The sequence below is a fragment of the Mixophyes fleayi genome, chromosome 6 (genome assembly GCF_038048845.1).
Source record: "Mixophyes fleayi isolate aMixFle1 chromosome 6, aMixFle1.hap1, whole genome shotgun sequence".
In the NCBI taxonomy this organism is placed as follows: Eukaryota; Metazoa; Chordata; class Amphibia; order Anura; family Limnodynastidae; genus Mixophyes; species Mixophyes fleayi.
The window spans coordinates 97,294,369-97,307,194 of NC_134407.1; the positions used below are offsets into that span (position 1 = coordinate 97,294,369).

Consider the following 12,826-nt stretch of genomic DNA (forward strand, 5'->3'; position numbering starts at 1 on the left):
CCAGCAGCACCACTGAACTCACAATTAACAGAGCACAGCACACAGCACCACTGGACTGATACTGCAGAACAGAACACAGCACAGAACAGCACAGCACAGCACAGCACAAGATCTACCAGAACAGAGGACCACCTAACACACGCTCCCTCTACCCTGATCAATGCCCGAGTGAAGATGGCGGCGACTAGCGGGGAATTTATAGGTTCCGAGTATCGCGAGATCCGACAACGGGATTATGACTCGGAGCCTCGCTTTCAAGTTTTCATTTGGCGCCAATACCCGGATCTGTCTCGGATCCGACTCGGATCGGCAACGTTCGGGTGGGCTCGGATTCAGGAAATCCGAGTGCGCTCATCTCTAGATCAAACGCTTTTTCATGTATAAATGTAACCCACTAATAAACAAGCACAGTTCAGTATACATCTTGACATTGGCATGTCTGTGTCTTGATTACTGATCTCCTGGTTAACCAGCATCTTATCTCACTGATATCTGAAGGAACTTGATAAAGGAGAGGTAAAATTACTCTAACAGTTCCCCTGTTCTAATGGAACGAGTAATGCCCGGAATGAAGGCACCCCTCTTCTAAACTGTATGATCATAGCTTCGCCTTCTAGCACAAATTTTCCCTGCATCTTACAAACGAACTGCCAGTAGGGGGCGCTTTTAAATGTAGTCTCGCATACACTATATAGGAGAAATATATATATATATATATATATATATATATATATATATATATATATATATATATATATATATATATATATATATAAAATCTGTATGAAAATGAGAAATTGAATGCTATTTTACCGTTTCACCTCGCCTGCGTTTCATCTTGTTATAACCGTCCACCCATTGTGTTACTATTACTTTCCTACAGTCCGAATGATATACTAACATGGAAAGTATGACAGTAAATGGGAAGAGCTGATATTTTGCGGCAAGGGTGACACCATTGAACACTCCCACGTCTTGTGTGTGTGCCGCACGATGCTTGCGCGTAGTGTCCAGAATGTGGCGCTGTACAATAGTCATGGACCCCTCGCAGGAAGTGTGAGAACTGTGGCGGCGCTACGAGAGACGCTTTATCCTCGTCACCGGTGGGCCTTATGTTACTGCCGTCTCTATGGACACGGCAGAGGCCATCTCCCGTTTACTAAGCCTGAATTCTAGTGCATCAACCGGGGAAAGGGACCCCGCTGCAGGCCAGAGTGCGGAAACCTTGAGAAGCGGGGTCCCTGTTACAAAGGTGATCGCTGTTTATAGGTAAGAGGCCATGTAGCTGTGCAGGATATTGAGATTAACACTTACACGTCTATTTGTACTTATTTCTGTCTCTTCACTTTGTATCCTCCATTTGACACCCTTGCTAGTTAAAATGTACAAAACAAAAACACGCCGACATTTATACGGTAAATAGTGTGGTCATATGACATTTGAGACTAACGTTCATATTTGTTTGGCTATTTACTGCTACTGTCAATCAGAGCCTAGTGTTGATATGTAGGATTAAACAATGATTGATTTAGACCTAAGGGATATAAAGCTCAAATATGTCCTCATGTAAATACAAGTAACAATTACTAATATACAGTGTAGAAGTTCCTGAAGTGTATCAACTAATATTTAGTTAACATAGTGCCTCCCCCCCATCCATAGCAGCAGTTCTCCAGTCAGTAGCTTCATCTCACTAGAAAGTGAATGATGAGAATGACAGAACAATCTACATGGCAAAGTAAATAATATGCCAAATATCTCAAAACATGTGAACCATACTTCCTTTATCTGGGAGATATTTGCTTACTCCTGAAACTGGCACTGATTTTAGTGGGGTGGGGGGGATTAAATTCAACACTCTGTGCCTCCAGAATAGTCCGCAGAGACGCTGCAAGGCGATGTCCTGCAAAAAATCCCAGCTCATTTTTCCTTTAACCCCATTGAGGTGTGCTATAGTGATATTAGTCTATTCTTGTGAGAATGCAACAGTTTATACTGACAAATGTGTGGCTTAGTGGTTGACTGTAAGTGAAATAGAATTTCCAGCTCTACTGATAATATAAACATAAACAACCATGTGATATAGGGGCACATTAATCAACAGTCGCAAAAAATGAAAAATAGTTTTCAATCCTTATCGCATTGATAAGGATTGAACTATTTCTCATACTTATTAAAAAAGCAACAGAGGAACAGCAGTTCCGAAAAACTGCTGTTCCTGTGAAGCGGAATACATACTTACCACTGCCTCTTCACTTCCGAAGACGTTTGCGATCCACGGGGTTTCTCTTCTCACTCCTGTGTGCATGCGCCGACTGAAAACCTCGGGCATGCGCACAAACATCCCTGCAATTCACTGTTGCAGAGAGAGCGGTGTGAGAGAGAGAGGGATCCCTCCACACGTGCGCTGTGAAGCTCTGCTCTTCGGAGCAGAGCGTCACAGTGTTGAAATATGTTAAAAACGGTAATGTACGCCAGTCTGACCTGGCGTACATTACCATAAGTGTAAAAGTATTTTCGAAATTTATTAAATTGCGGTACATAACAGTCCCCATAGACATCTATAGGGATTGCTATGTATTTTGAAAAAAAAATGCAAAGCAGCAGATATCTGCTGTGAGGCAGTGTTGATAAATTAGATACGCACTTAAATATGCGTCCATTTCCCGAAAATAGCTGTTTTCGGGGAATTTACAAGTAAATTACCTATAATAAATAGGCCCCATAGAAGGAAAAAAATACTTATATAATACACGAAGACCTCAGATTCTCCACCAACCAACAATGATATTCCTACAAACAAGGTTTTTTCTTTTTCAGTATAATATACCATATGTGAAAATAAATACAGAAAGCATAATAATTATATGTTAACTATGTATTAGTGCTCTGTGATTTCCTTCTTGATGTTTATTCAAAATAAAACAAATTTTCCAGTGAATTCTGTTCTTTATTTTCCCCCTATAGGGGATACACTTTCTAAAAAAGAATAATGTTGGTGCCTTATAAAAAAAAAACGTGTTGATTATTTCCCTTCAGTGCCGATATTATCTTCTCCCTTCACCATAGATCACCCATTGTGATTGTACTTACAAACGTTAAACAAAAGTGAAGACATTGTATATAGATTCTTTAGCAGTTCTATTTATATACAATGTTTTCACTTCTGCTTAACATTCTTAATTTTCCCCTTATAGGGGGAAAACTAAGAACGGAATTCACTGGAAAATTTGTTTTATTTTGAATGCACATAACGGAAATCGCAAAGCAAGAATACATTGTTAACACAGAGTTATGTTATGTTTTCTTTATTTGTTTTTGTTTTCACATGTGGTATATTATACTGAAAAAGAATAAACCCTGTTTGAAAGAATATCTTTGTTGGTTGAAAGAGAATCTTTGTGTATCATATAAGTATTTTTTTCCTTCTATATCACATGTTGTTTATGCTGTCAGTAGTGCTGGAAATTCTATTTTCTTTCATGGTACATTTTGTTTAGGAAAGTGTATTCCTTTTAGAATAGTATAGCAGCCACTGACAGGAGCGCAGTCTATAGCTTAGTTACTTTACGATTGACTGTAACGGGCAGATTCAGTTGGATGCAAGGTGATGTGATTTGTCTCGGGAACAGTCTGTGGAGACACATTGGGGGGAATTCAATTCCCCCCAGATCAACGCCACTCTAAACCTATTACCGTTAATACTGTAATTTTAACACTGCTTTCTGCTGGCAGCTTAGGGAGCTGCCAGCAAAAAGTCGGTGTTGAAATTGCCATATTAACGGTAATTGCGCACACTTTTACCGTAATATCGGTAATAGTGCGCAGGCCGCTTTACTTCCGGCAGTAACGCGGTAAATTGAATTCCCCCCCGTTGTGTCAGAGTTTTTACTAATATCTCAGCACATTTTCCCTCTCGTCCCATAAACATACATGGGAAAATGAGCAGAGATTTTTGTTTGGTACTAGTCGGCAAGGCGTGCAGCTGGATATTGAGGCGATGTCCAGCGGCACTTCCAGGCTAATTGACTCTACCCCTAATTGTTCAGAATCCCCGCGGCGTTAAAACTATTACCGTTATTACGGTAATAGTAAGCTGGATTTCAGCTCAGGGAGCTGCGAGCTGAGATCCAGCGAGAAAACTACCGTAATAACGTTATTACCGCCAATACGGTAATAGTGCGCGAAGCGCGAGATTTTTGGCGTATTCACCAACAATTGAATATGCCACAAAGAGTACAAAATTATGCATCATCTGATGGAAGGAGCTGGGCAGATTGGTGCATTCCTTGCTCCATATATTGTGTTGAGATTTAAAATGAAATTCAAGAAGTTGTAAGATCACATTTATACAGGCTTTCTCTGCTTGGGTAGAAGGTTAACTGGTTAACAGGTGGCTGTAGAACCTTTTTCTTCACGCAAAACAGAATTGGCAAATGGAGGGCACAGTACATTCGGAGGTAATTTCCGAAATCCACATGATGTATACAGAAAAAAAGCCTTGGGATGTTTGTCATAAACCTTCACCTGCAGCTCTTTAAGGATCTTATCCAATAAAATACAAAATATCAACTGAAACAAAACAATAAAGTGAAAGATTGTGCTGGTAAGTGAAAAAACGAAAAGAATGTCTGGCTGAACAAATAAGATATATACATAAACACAAAACTTGTGATGTTTAATGTCCACACAATAGTAATATGACAAAAGTTTCTCACGGTTCATTTGTGTATGGAGATATATATATTCTTTCATCTTCCAGATAGAATTTTCTATGTTTAATCCCATGTGCCATATGAAATTTACAAACAAAAACACATTGTATTGCAACCTGTCATTACATTTATAAATGTATCTGAGTGCTAAAAGTAAGCAAAAATGTCTAAGACAGACAAACTTATATTAAATAATCAATGTGTAAATTATCATGTGTTTTTGTGCTTTTGATATAGTGAATTAAAAATTTCAATATTTCACCTCACCTCTATAGTATATAGACTTGCAAGGTGATTTTACCTGTGGGGTTTTTTTTTGTTTTTGTTTTTTTAAATTATGTTCTAACCAAGGCATTTTTTCCACCCTTATGTGTTCTGGCTGCACTCCAAAAAAGAGTTAATCCGGACCAAATGGAAAAAATTTACAAACACTTTAATACCACACTTTATTACCACATATACACTGGCTGAAACGAATCTCAGAACACAAAAGATGACTTTAAAACATCCATTGCAGATATGGGTGGACTCTTACCATAGGTAATGTGGAAAATATCACATAGAAACAAAGTCCTGTTGGTATAACAGGATGCTGACAATGGCTCCCTGGGATGAAGAGAACACTTCTCCGATATATTCTTTGGAATTACTTTTTCACAAGTGAACTGTGAGAGACTTTATTCATATTACTATTGTGTGAACAATCAATAACACATTTTGCGTTTATGTCCATTTTGTTTTTTTGTTCAGAGATTCAGACAGTTTTTTTTTTTCACTGTCTAGCACCATCTTTCTCTTTTATTGTTTGTTTCAGCAAAAAGCCTTGGTTTTGCACTGGTGTCCCTGTATTCTTCGACCAGTGCACTTTATGGTGCACACCTACCTTCCTCTCTTGGGAGATGCCTCCACAAATTACAACTAGGCTTCGCTTAGCAGAGAGCCAGAAACATTTGCAGAAGCACTCTATAAGACTAAATGCTGCAAAACAGACCAACCTGCTGCTACGTTAGTACCATCTCTTTCAGTAAATTAAACTTTTACATTTTTCTCCTAAGTACTACTCCGTTTAGCCTCATTTTTCAGTTATTATCGAGTGCAGAAACATGAGGACTGTTTTGAATGCTTATGGCAATCTAGTGTGTGAAATGTATTTCCTAACATCGCTGGGGGTGCACCTGCAGATTTGCTTCTCCACCAAAGTGCAACATGGAGTAAACAGGTCCCATTAAAAATATAGGACAAGACCCGGTAGTTTAGAACAGGACCATGTAGCACTGACAAGTGCAAAAGCAGATTCCATGGCCTTTTCTGTGTTTGCGTGGGTTTCCTCCGTGCTCCGGTTTCCTCCCACGTTCCAAAAACATACTAGTAGTTTAATTGGCTGCTATTTAAATTGACCCTAGTCTCTCTCTCCCTCTCCCTCTCCCTCTCCCTCTCCAATGGGGCAGTGACTGATGTGTATGAGTTCTCTGTACAGCGCTGCAGAATCAGTGGCGCTATATAAATTGATGATGATTTTCTCTGTCCCTATAAAAATAAAATGTAATAATCTTTATGTAGTGCTAGATGATACACACTATGATCCCCAAAGGAATGTATTACATGTAATTATTTCATAAGGCAGTATAAAGATTTAGGGAATTGTTCCTTCCTGCAAGAAATAAACCATTGGTAAGTATTTTTGGTATTGTTGCCAAGCTTTCCTTATTATGAATATCAAATTATACATATTAGTATTGATATACAAAGAAAAAACAAGAAGGTCTCCAGTGCAAAACCTCAATGTACAGAATATGACAGCAGCCACCTATATAAAAACTGATCCACCAATGAGTTAAAATCTAAATGCTACAAACAAACATATATATGCATGGTGCGAATATAAATAATACATACAATATTACATCAATATCTAATGAGGCATATCGGTGGTAATCGTTTTTACGATTCCCACTATTTCGACATGGAGAACCCCTACAAAAAAAAACAAAATTATGAAAAACCAATTTGAAAATAAACAGACTTGCCTTCAACCCGACGCTGGACATCTCCGATGAAAGCACCATGCTGACAGCAAGTTATTCCGATTAAACAAGTACAAGTGTTCGGTGGTGCAGGCTTACGTCATTGCGACGTCTGTCAATAGAAGTTTAAAGCGGCAATGTTGGGTTAAGTATTTAAACACTTAACCTTAGGGAAATACACATAAATAATTGCAAACAAGCGCCAAACCAGAGATCACATCACAACATCATATAACAAATGCTATGAACATTAAAATATAGTGGAGAATAACAAGTTCAAAGTCCTATGCTCTTTTTAAAAAAGAGCATAACTCCTCTGGATAAGTCCCAATGAATTCGTTCTCCCTCGTAGATCAGACATAAAAACAGAAAAAGAAAAAAACAGAACAATAGTGTAGTTTGTAGATAAATGGGATAATAGAAGGAAATCCCCAAAACTAATCTGTGTATTCAAAAGAGCAATTGGACCACCACGTGTAGACAAGGGTTAATTCCTAACCCCCAACGGGTACACACTCACCAGATGGTCCTAGTAAATAAGCCTATACAACAGCCGTTATTCATCATGTGTAGATACGATCCTCTAAAACTGGAATTCCACTCAAAGATCGATGGATCCATAGAAAAAATAAAAAAACTCCATAGTGTAACAACGTAAAAAACAGCTTTATTCACAACATAGAATAACCGCGTCAAACAAGCCTTGAAGTGTGGAATAGATGTGCCCTTACCGTCCTAAAGATATAACAAAGCGTGTCTACCGTTAGAGATGAAAAGCGAGCAGTTCCCCGAGTATATGAGTATATGCCTTGACAAAGGCTCTGGATGAGCCAAAACGCGTTGGCTGCTGGGAGAATTGTGACGTTGGACGCTGCACGCCTGTAGTGTGGATTCGCTTTTGGTGCCGGTGTCCTATGCGTGAGCTTGGTCAGGATTGAGAGTGAGGTTTACCGGGGAACTGCTCGCTTTTCATCTCTAACGGTAGACACGCTTTGTTATATCTTTAGGACCGTAAGGGCACATCTATTCCACACTTCAAGGCTTGTTTGACACTGTTTTTCTATGTTGTGAATTAAGCTGTTTTTTACGTTGTTACACTATGGAGTTTTTTTATTTTTTTCTATGGATCCATCGATCTTTGAGTGGAATTCCAGTTTTAGGATCGTATCTACACATGATGAATAACGGCTGTTGTATAGGCTTATTTACCGGGACCATCTGGTGAGTGTGTACCCGTTGGGGGTTAGGAATTAACCCTTGTCTACATGTGGTGGTCCAATTGCTCTTTTGAATACACAGATTAGTTTTGGGGATTTCCTTCTATTATCCCATTTATCTACATACTACACTATTGCTCTGTTTTTTTCTTTTTCTGTTTTTATGTCTGATCTACGAGGGAGAACAAATTCATTGGGACTTATCCAGAGGAGTTATGCTCTTTTTTAAAAAGAGCATAGGACTTTGAACTTGTTATTCTCCACTATATTTTAATGTTCATAGCATTTGTTATATGATGTTGTGATGTGATCTCTGGTTTGGCGCTTGTTTGCAATTATTTATGTGTATTTGTTTATATTGTTTAGGGTTTGGTGTTACCCTTTTTTTTTTGCTATAAGCTGCCTTTCAGGTTTTGTTACATTGGGTGCGCCTGTGACTTAGACTTTGTTTGTTATCTTTGTTTTATTTACTTAACCTTAGGGGTCCCCACATTGCCCCTTTAAATTTCTATTGACAGACGTCGCGATGACGTCAGCATACTCGGAATACTCGTAATAGGTAAATCGTACCCAACCCATGCATATATAGTCTATCGGATCTCGCTGAAATACAGTTTCTTCAATCGCTTCAAACCATAACAGACGACCATCTAATAGTCAAAACATGGACCTAAACTGATGGTGATAAGTACTAGTCAGTTTAAGCCATAATAGTTGATGACGGAGGGTCATTCTTTATTTCTCATGCATTCCTGTGACGTTATATGTAGGGGGGGGGGGGAATCACAGAGAAAACCTCATAGTGCAGACTGTTATAAATGCAACTTGTGTTTGTAATACTCGTGATTCTTAACATGCAACACCTCATGTCTCCCAGTGATCGTTCTTAATTTCCGAAATCCCCCTTAAGGGGTGCAAGCTTATGAGAATTATCTCGGATCATAATCCTGTAGTATGGAACGTATAGTGTCATGGAACTCCTCCTTCTTATTGCACTAGGTGGTCTACCATCCAGAGAACAACCCAGTCAATTCTGCTTAGCTTCCAAGATTTAACAAGACTACGTCGTGGGACTCCTCCTTCTTATTGCACTTCAATTGTTAGCAAGGGTCCATATGCTGTAAGGCAGATGGTATATAGCCTGTAAACAATAAGTGAGGAGCTGGCTTTCTTCAATGACGCCCACCTCAGGGAAAAGAGCTGTACTGGACTCATTGTGTAACTGAACATTTAATGCGTTTCAATCATTAAGATCTTTATCAAGGATCTTATAGAAGTCCATAGAGTAATCCAAAGGTGATAAAGCAGTGACATGGGGTTTTTGTGAGCTTCTGGTTGCTCTGAAATGGAGCATGATCGTATTGCATACCTTAGATTCTGCCACTGACACAAGGAAACATGGCTGTCTTAGGGGCAGCGGAGAAAAGTTTTTAGATCCTCTCCCTGATTCGGTCATTGGAAGTTGTCTTCTTTGCACTACCTGAATATGGTCCTGACTACAACCATTCAAACTCTTTACTATGCTGAGAATCAACAGAGTTCATGTAATACAACTAGCATTTATGTGTAACATAAATGGGATTGCAACATGAAAAACTGTTACCATGTAATGAAATACTATAACAGATATTGGGTTAAGTTGTAAGAATGTTGTTAAACTTCTCCACAGCAGTAAATACTATGTACACAATGAGCTAACTCATTGAACTTCATTATATTATATCCAGCACACTTATGCTGGCAGGCAACACAAAAATGATTGTAAAGTCAGAAAGTTATCATTTTTTTTTCTTATCAATGTACCTCTGCATTTAATAGGCTTTGAGAATGTGCATTAAATGCTTGTTCACCGTTTTAAGTGGTAGTACAGTCATGACCAAAAGTTTTGAGAATGACACAAATACTGGTTTTCACAAAGTTTGCTGCTTCAGTGTTTTTAGACCTTTTTTGTCAGCTGTTGCTATGGTATACTGAAGTAAATGTACAAGCATTTCATAAGTGTCAAAGGCTTTTATTGACAATTGCATTAAGTTTATGCAAACAATCAATGTTGACCATTCTTTTTGAAGACCTCTGCAATTCGCCCTGGCATGCTGTCAATGAACTTCTGGGCCACATACTGACTGATGGCCACCCATTTTTGCCTAATCAATGCTTGGAGTTTGTCAGAATTTGTGGGTTTCTGTTTGTCTACCCGCCACTTGAGGATTGACCACAAGTTCTCAATGGGGTTAAGGTCTGGGGAGTTTCCTGGCTATGGACCCAAATTTCGATGTTTTGATCCCCGAGCCACTTGGTTATCACTTTTGCCTTATGGCAAGGTGCTCCATCATGCTGGAAAAGGCATTGTTTGTCACCAAACTGTTCTTGTATGGTTGGGAGAAGTTGTTCTTAGAGGATGTTTTTGTACCATTCTTTATTCATGGCTGCGTTCTTTGGGCAAAATTGTGGGTGAGCCCACTCCCATGTCTGAGAAGCAAACCCACACATGAATGGTCTCAGGATGCTTTACTGTTGGCATGACACAGGACTGATGGTAGCACTCACCTTTCCTTCTCCGGACAAGCATTTTTCCAGTGGCCCCAAACAATCTGAAAGGGGATTCCTAAGAGAAAATTTTGCAGAAAATCAGTCTGTCCCTGATGTTTTTCCTGGAGAGAAGTGGCGTCTTTGCTGGCCTTCTTGACACCAGGCCATCCTTCAAAAGTCTTCGTCTCGCTGTGTGTGCAGATACATATTTGGGCAATTTTACCAGGAATTTTGAGTTTTTGACCAGGAGCCCATGTGACCCTAACACACACCATTATCTTGTCTGGGGCCCCATGGAGTTCAGCTCTGATCAGAGCATGAAACAATCGATGGTTCCTCATTCTAAGTGGTAGAACCAGGGATGATTTTACAATAGGAGGGGACCAGAGCGAATATCAAGCATGAAGCCCTCAGCTGCTGAGAATTACATAAAGAAGTGGTACTGTGCAGTGTCCATATGTACAGCAAAATAAATGCATACAGAGACTTGGTACTGTGCATTGTCCATTTATACAGCATGAACATGATGTAAAAAGAAGTGTTGCTATGTCCATACATACAGCATAACATAACATTTCAGAATTGCATACAAAACAGAAATTGGGGAGTAGAGCTATAGTCATATATGAACTACAATTAGAACAGTAAAATGTACTTAAATGTAATACATTTTACATAAAAAAGAATAAAGCATAAAGTAAGCTGTAAATTAATGTAAACACTGCTTTACATAAATCCGACAATCTAACCAAATGAATATTACACTACAAAACTAATACTGATTGCTTCTTACACCCAATTAAAATAAAAAAAAACTGTTAAAATTAGTGTTATAGCTACTTACCCAGTGCTGCACATTAGGAGACTACAGATGAAAACAAGTCATTTTACTTTCTGTATATCAGAAAAACAATAGGAGCCTGATTCATTAAGGATCTTAAATGAAGAGGTATCTTATTTCAGTCTCCTGGACAAAACCATGTTACAATGCAAGGGGTGCAAACTAGTTTTCTGTTTTGCACAGAAGTTAAATACTGACTGTTTTTTCATGTAGCACACAAATATCAACTTTAAATTTCAGTGTACAAATAAGCTATCAAAACACATCTGGTCTTGACTCCTCCAAGAACAGGGGGTAAATGTATCAATCTCCGGTTTTGTCAACTCACGGGAGTTCGGCGAGATGACAGCTTAAATTTAAAGCGGCGCTGCCTTGTAAAGGGAAGTTTCCCTTTACAAGGCAGCGCTGCTTTAAATTTTAGCTGTCATCTCGCCGAACTCCCACGAGTTGACAAAACCGGAGATTGATACATTTACCCCCAGATGTGTTTTGCACTATATTGATCAGACCAGGTTTCACTATTTTATGGACACTTGGAACATAATCGTTCTTTGTTATGTAACCAAAACAAATTTTATTTAAATATATTTTATTAGTTTTTCAAATATAAGGTTGCTTATTTGGAGTCCAACACAGCTGCCTGCACACAATAGAAAAGTCTTCTTTTCCTGCTTGCACTTGCAAAGTCCTGTCTCTTCACTTCTTCCACCCCTGCCCCTTTCTTCCCTGTAGTAACATTTCCCTGTCTACCCTCTCATACCTTCCCTTGGGGCTGTCTTAAAATACTTAGAATGTACTTGCTAACCTCCTCTTGTAGCTTAGTAGTTAAGGTACTATGTGAGGAACAATTGTTTTGTTCACCAATATAAATCCTAGTAGCTTTTATTTTATATTGTGATCTATATTGTGAGCCCCTAGCCCATCTCCATTGACCTTTTTTATTTTCTGTATGTTAGGCTATTGGGAATGCCTCTTTAACTCTGGTGAACATGAGTCACTGACCGTGTATTTTGTCATTACCTCTTCAGCTGTGGTGAGCATGAGTGATAGCTCATACTTGTCTCATTAATTTAGCATGTGTTTCTCTCCTGACTCGATTGGACCATTGAAGTTTAAAACCCCCAATTGTTCTATGCAATCTTTGTCAGTGACAGAAGTTACATTGGACTCCTGAACAGCATGCACTCTGAAATTCTTCAGTTACCGATTTCTGCTTCACAAATCTGACTCTAAACTTGGTAAATGGATTACAACTTCAACATCACTCTACCTGCTGATACTGCACTGAGGGGCTCTAGGCCCCTCTCTGTTGTGCTTGGACTTTCGTTGCCTTCAGGTGATCAATATTGGATACCCTCCATTACCAAGATTGCATCTGTGAATACTATTATCTACTATCAGAACTGTTATTCTACTGTTTGATGCACTACAGACTGCCAGTGTCTATTACTGGAGACTTTGTTTTGTGCTCATTAATCAGTTGCTAGCTGTGTTTTCCCT

At 38.9% G+C, this 12,826-nt stretch overlaps 1 protein-coding gene across 3 annotated transcripts in view; it reads left to right on the forward strand.

Annotated features, from left to right (window-relative positions):
- Positions 1–957: 957 nt before the first annotated feature.
- Positions 958–12,826, forward strand: part of SAMD8 (sterile alpha motif domain containing 8) — a 50,590-nt gene continuing 38,721 nt past the window's right edge. For all 3 annotated transcript variants that reach the window (XM_075217073.1, XM_075217074.1, XM_075217076.1), the window contains exon 1: positions 958–1,269. The gene's annotated coding sequence lies outside the window, so the exon portion shown is untranslated. The remainder of the gene's footprint in view (positions 1,270–12,826) is intronic.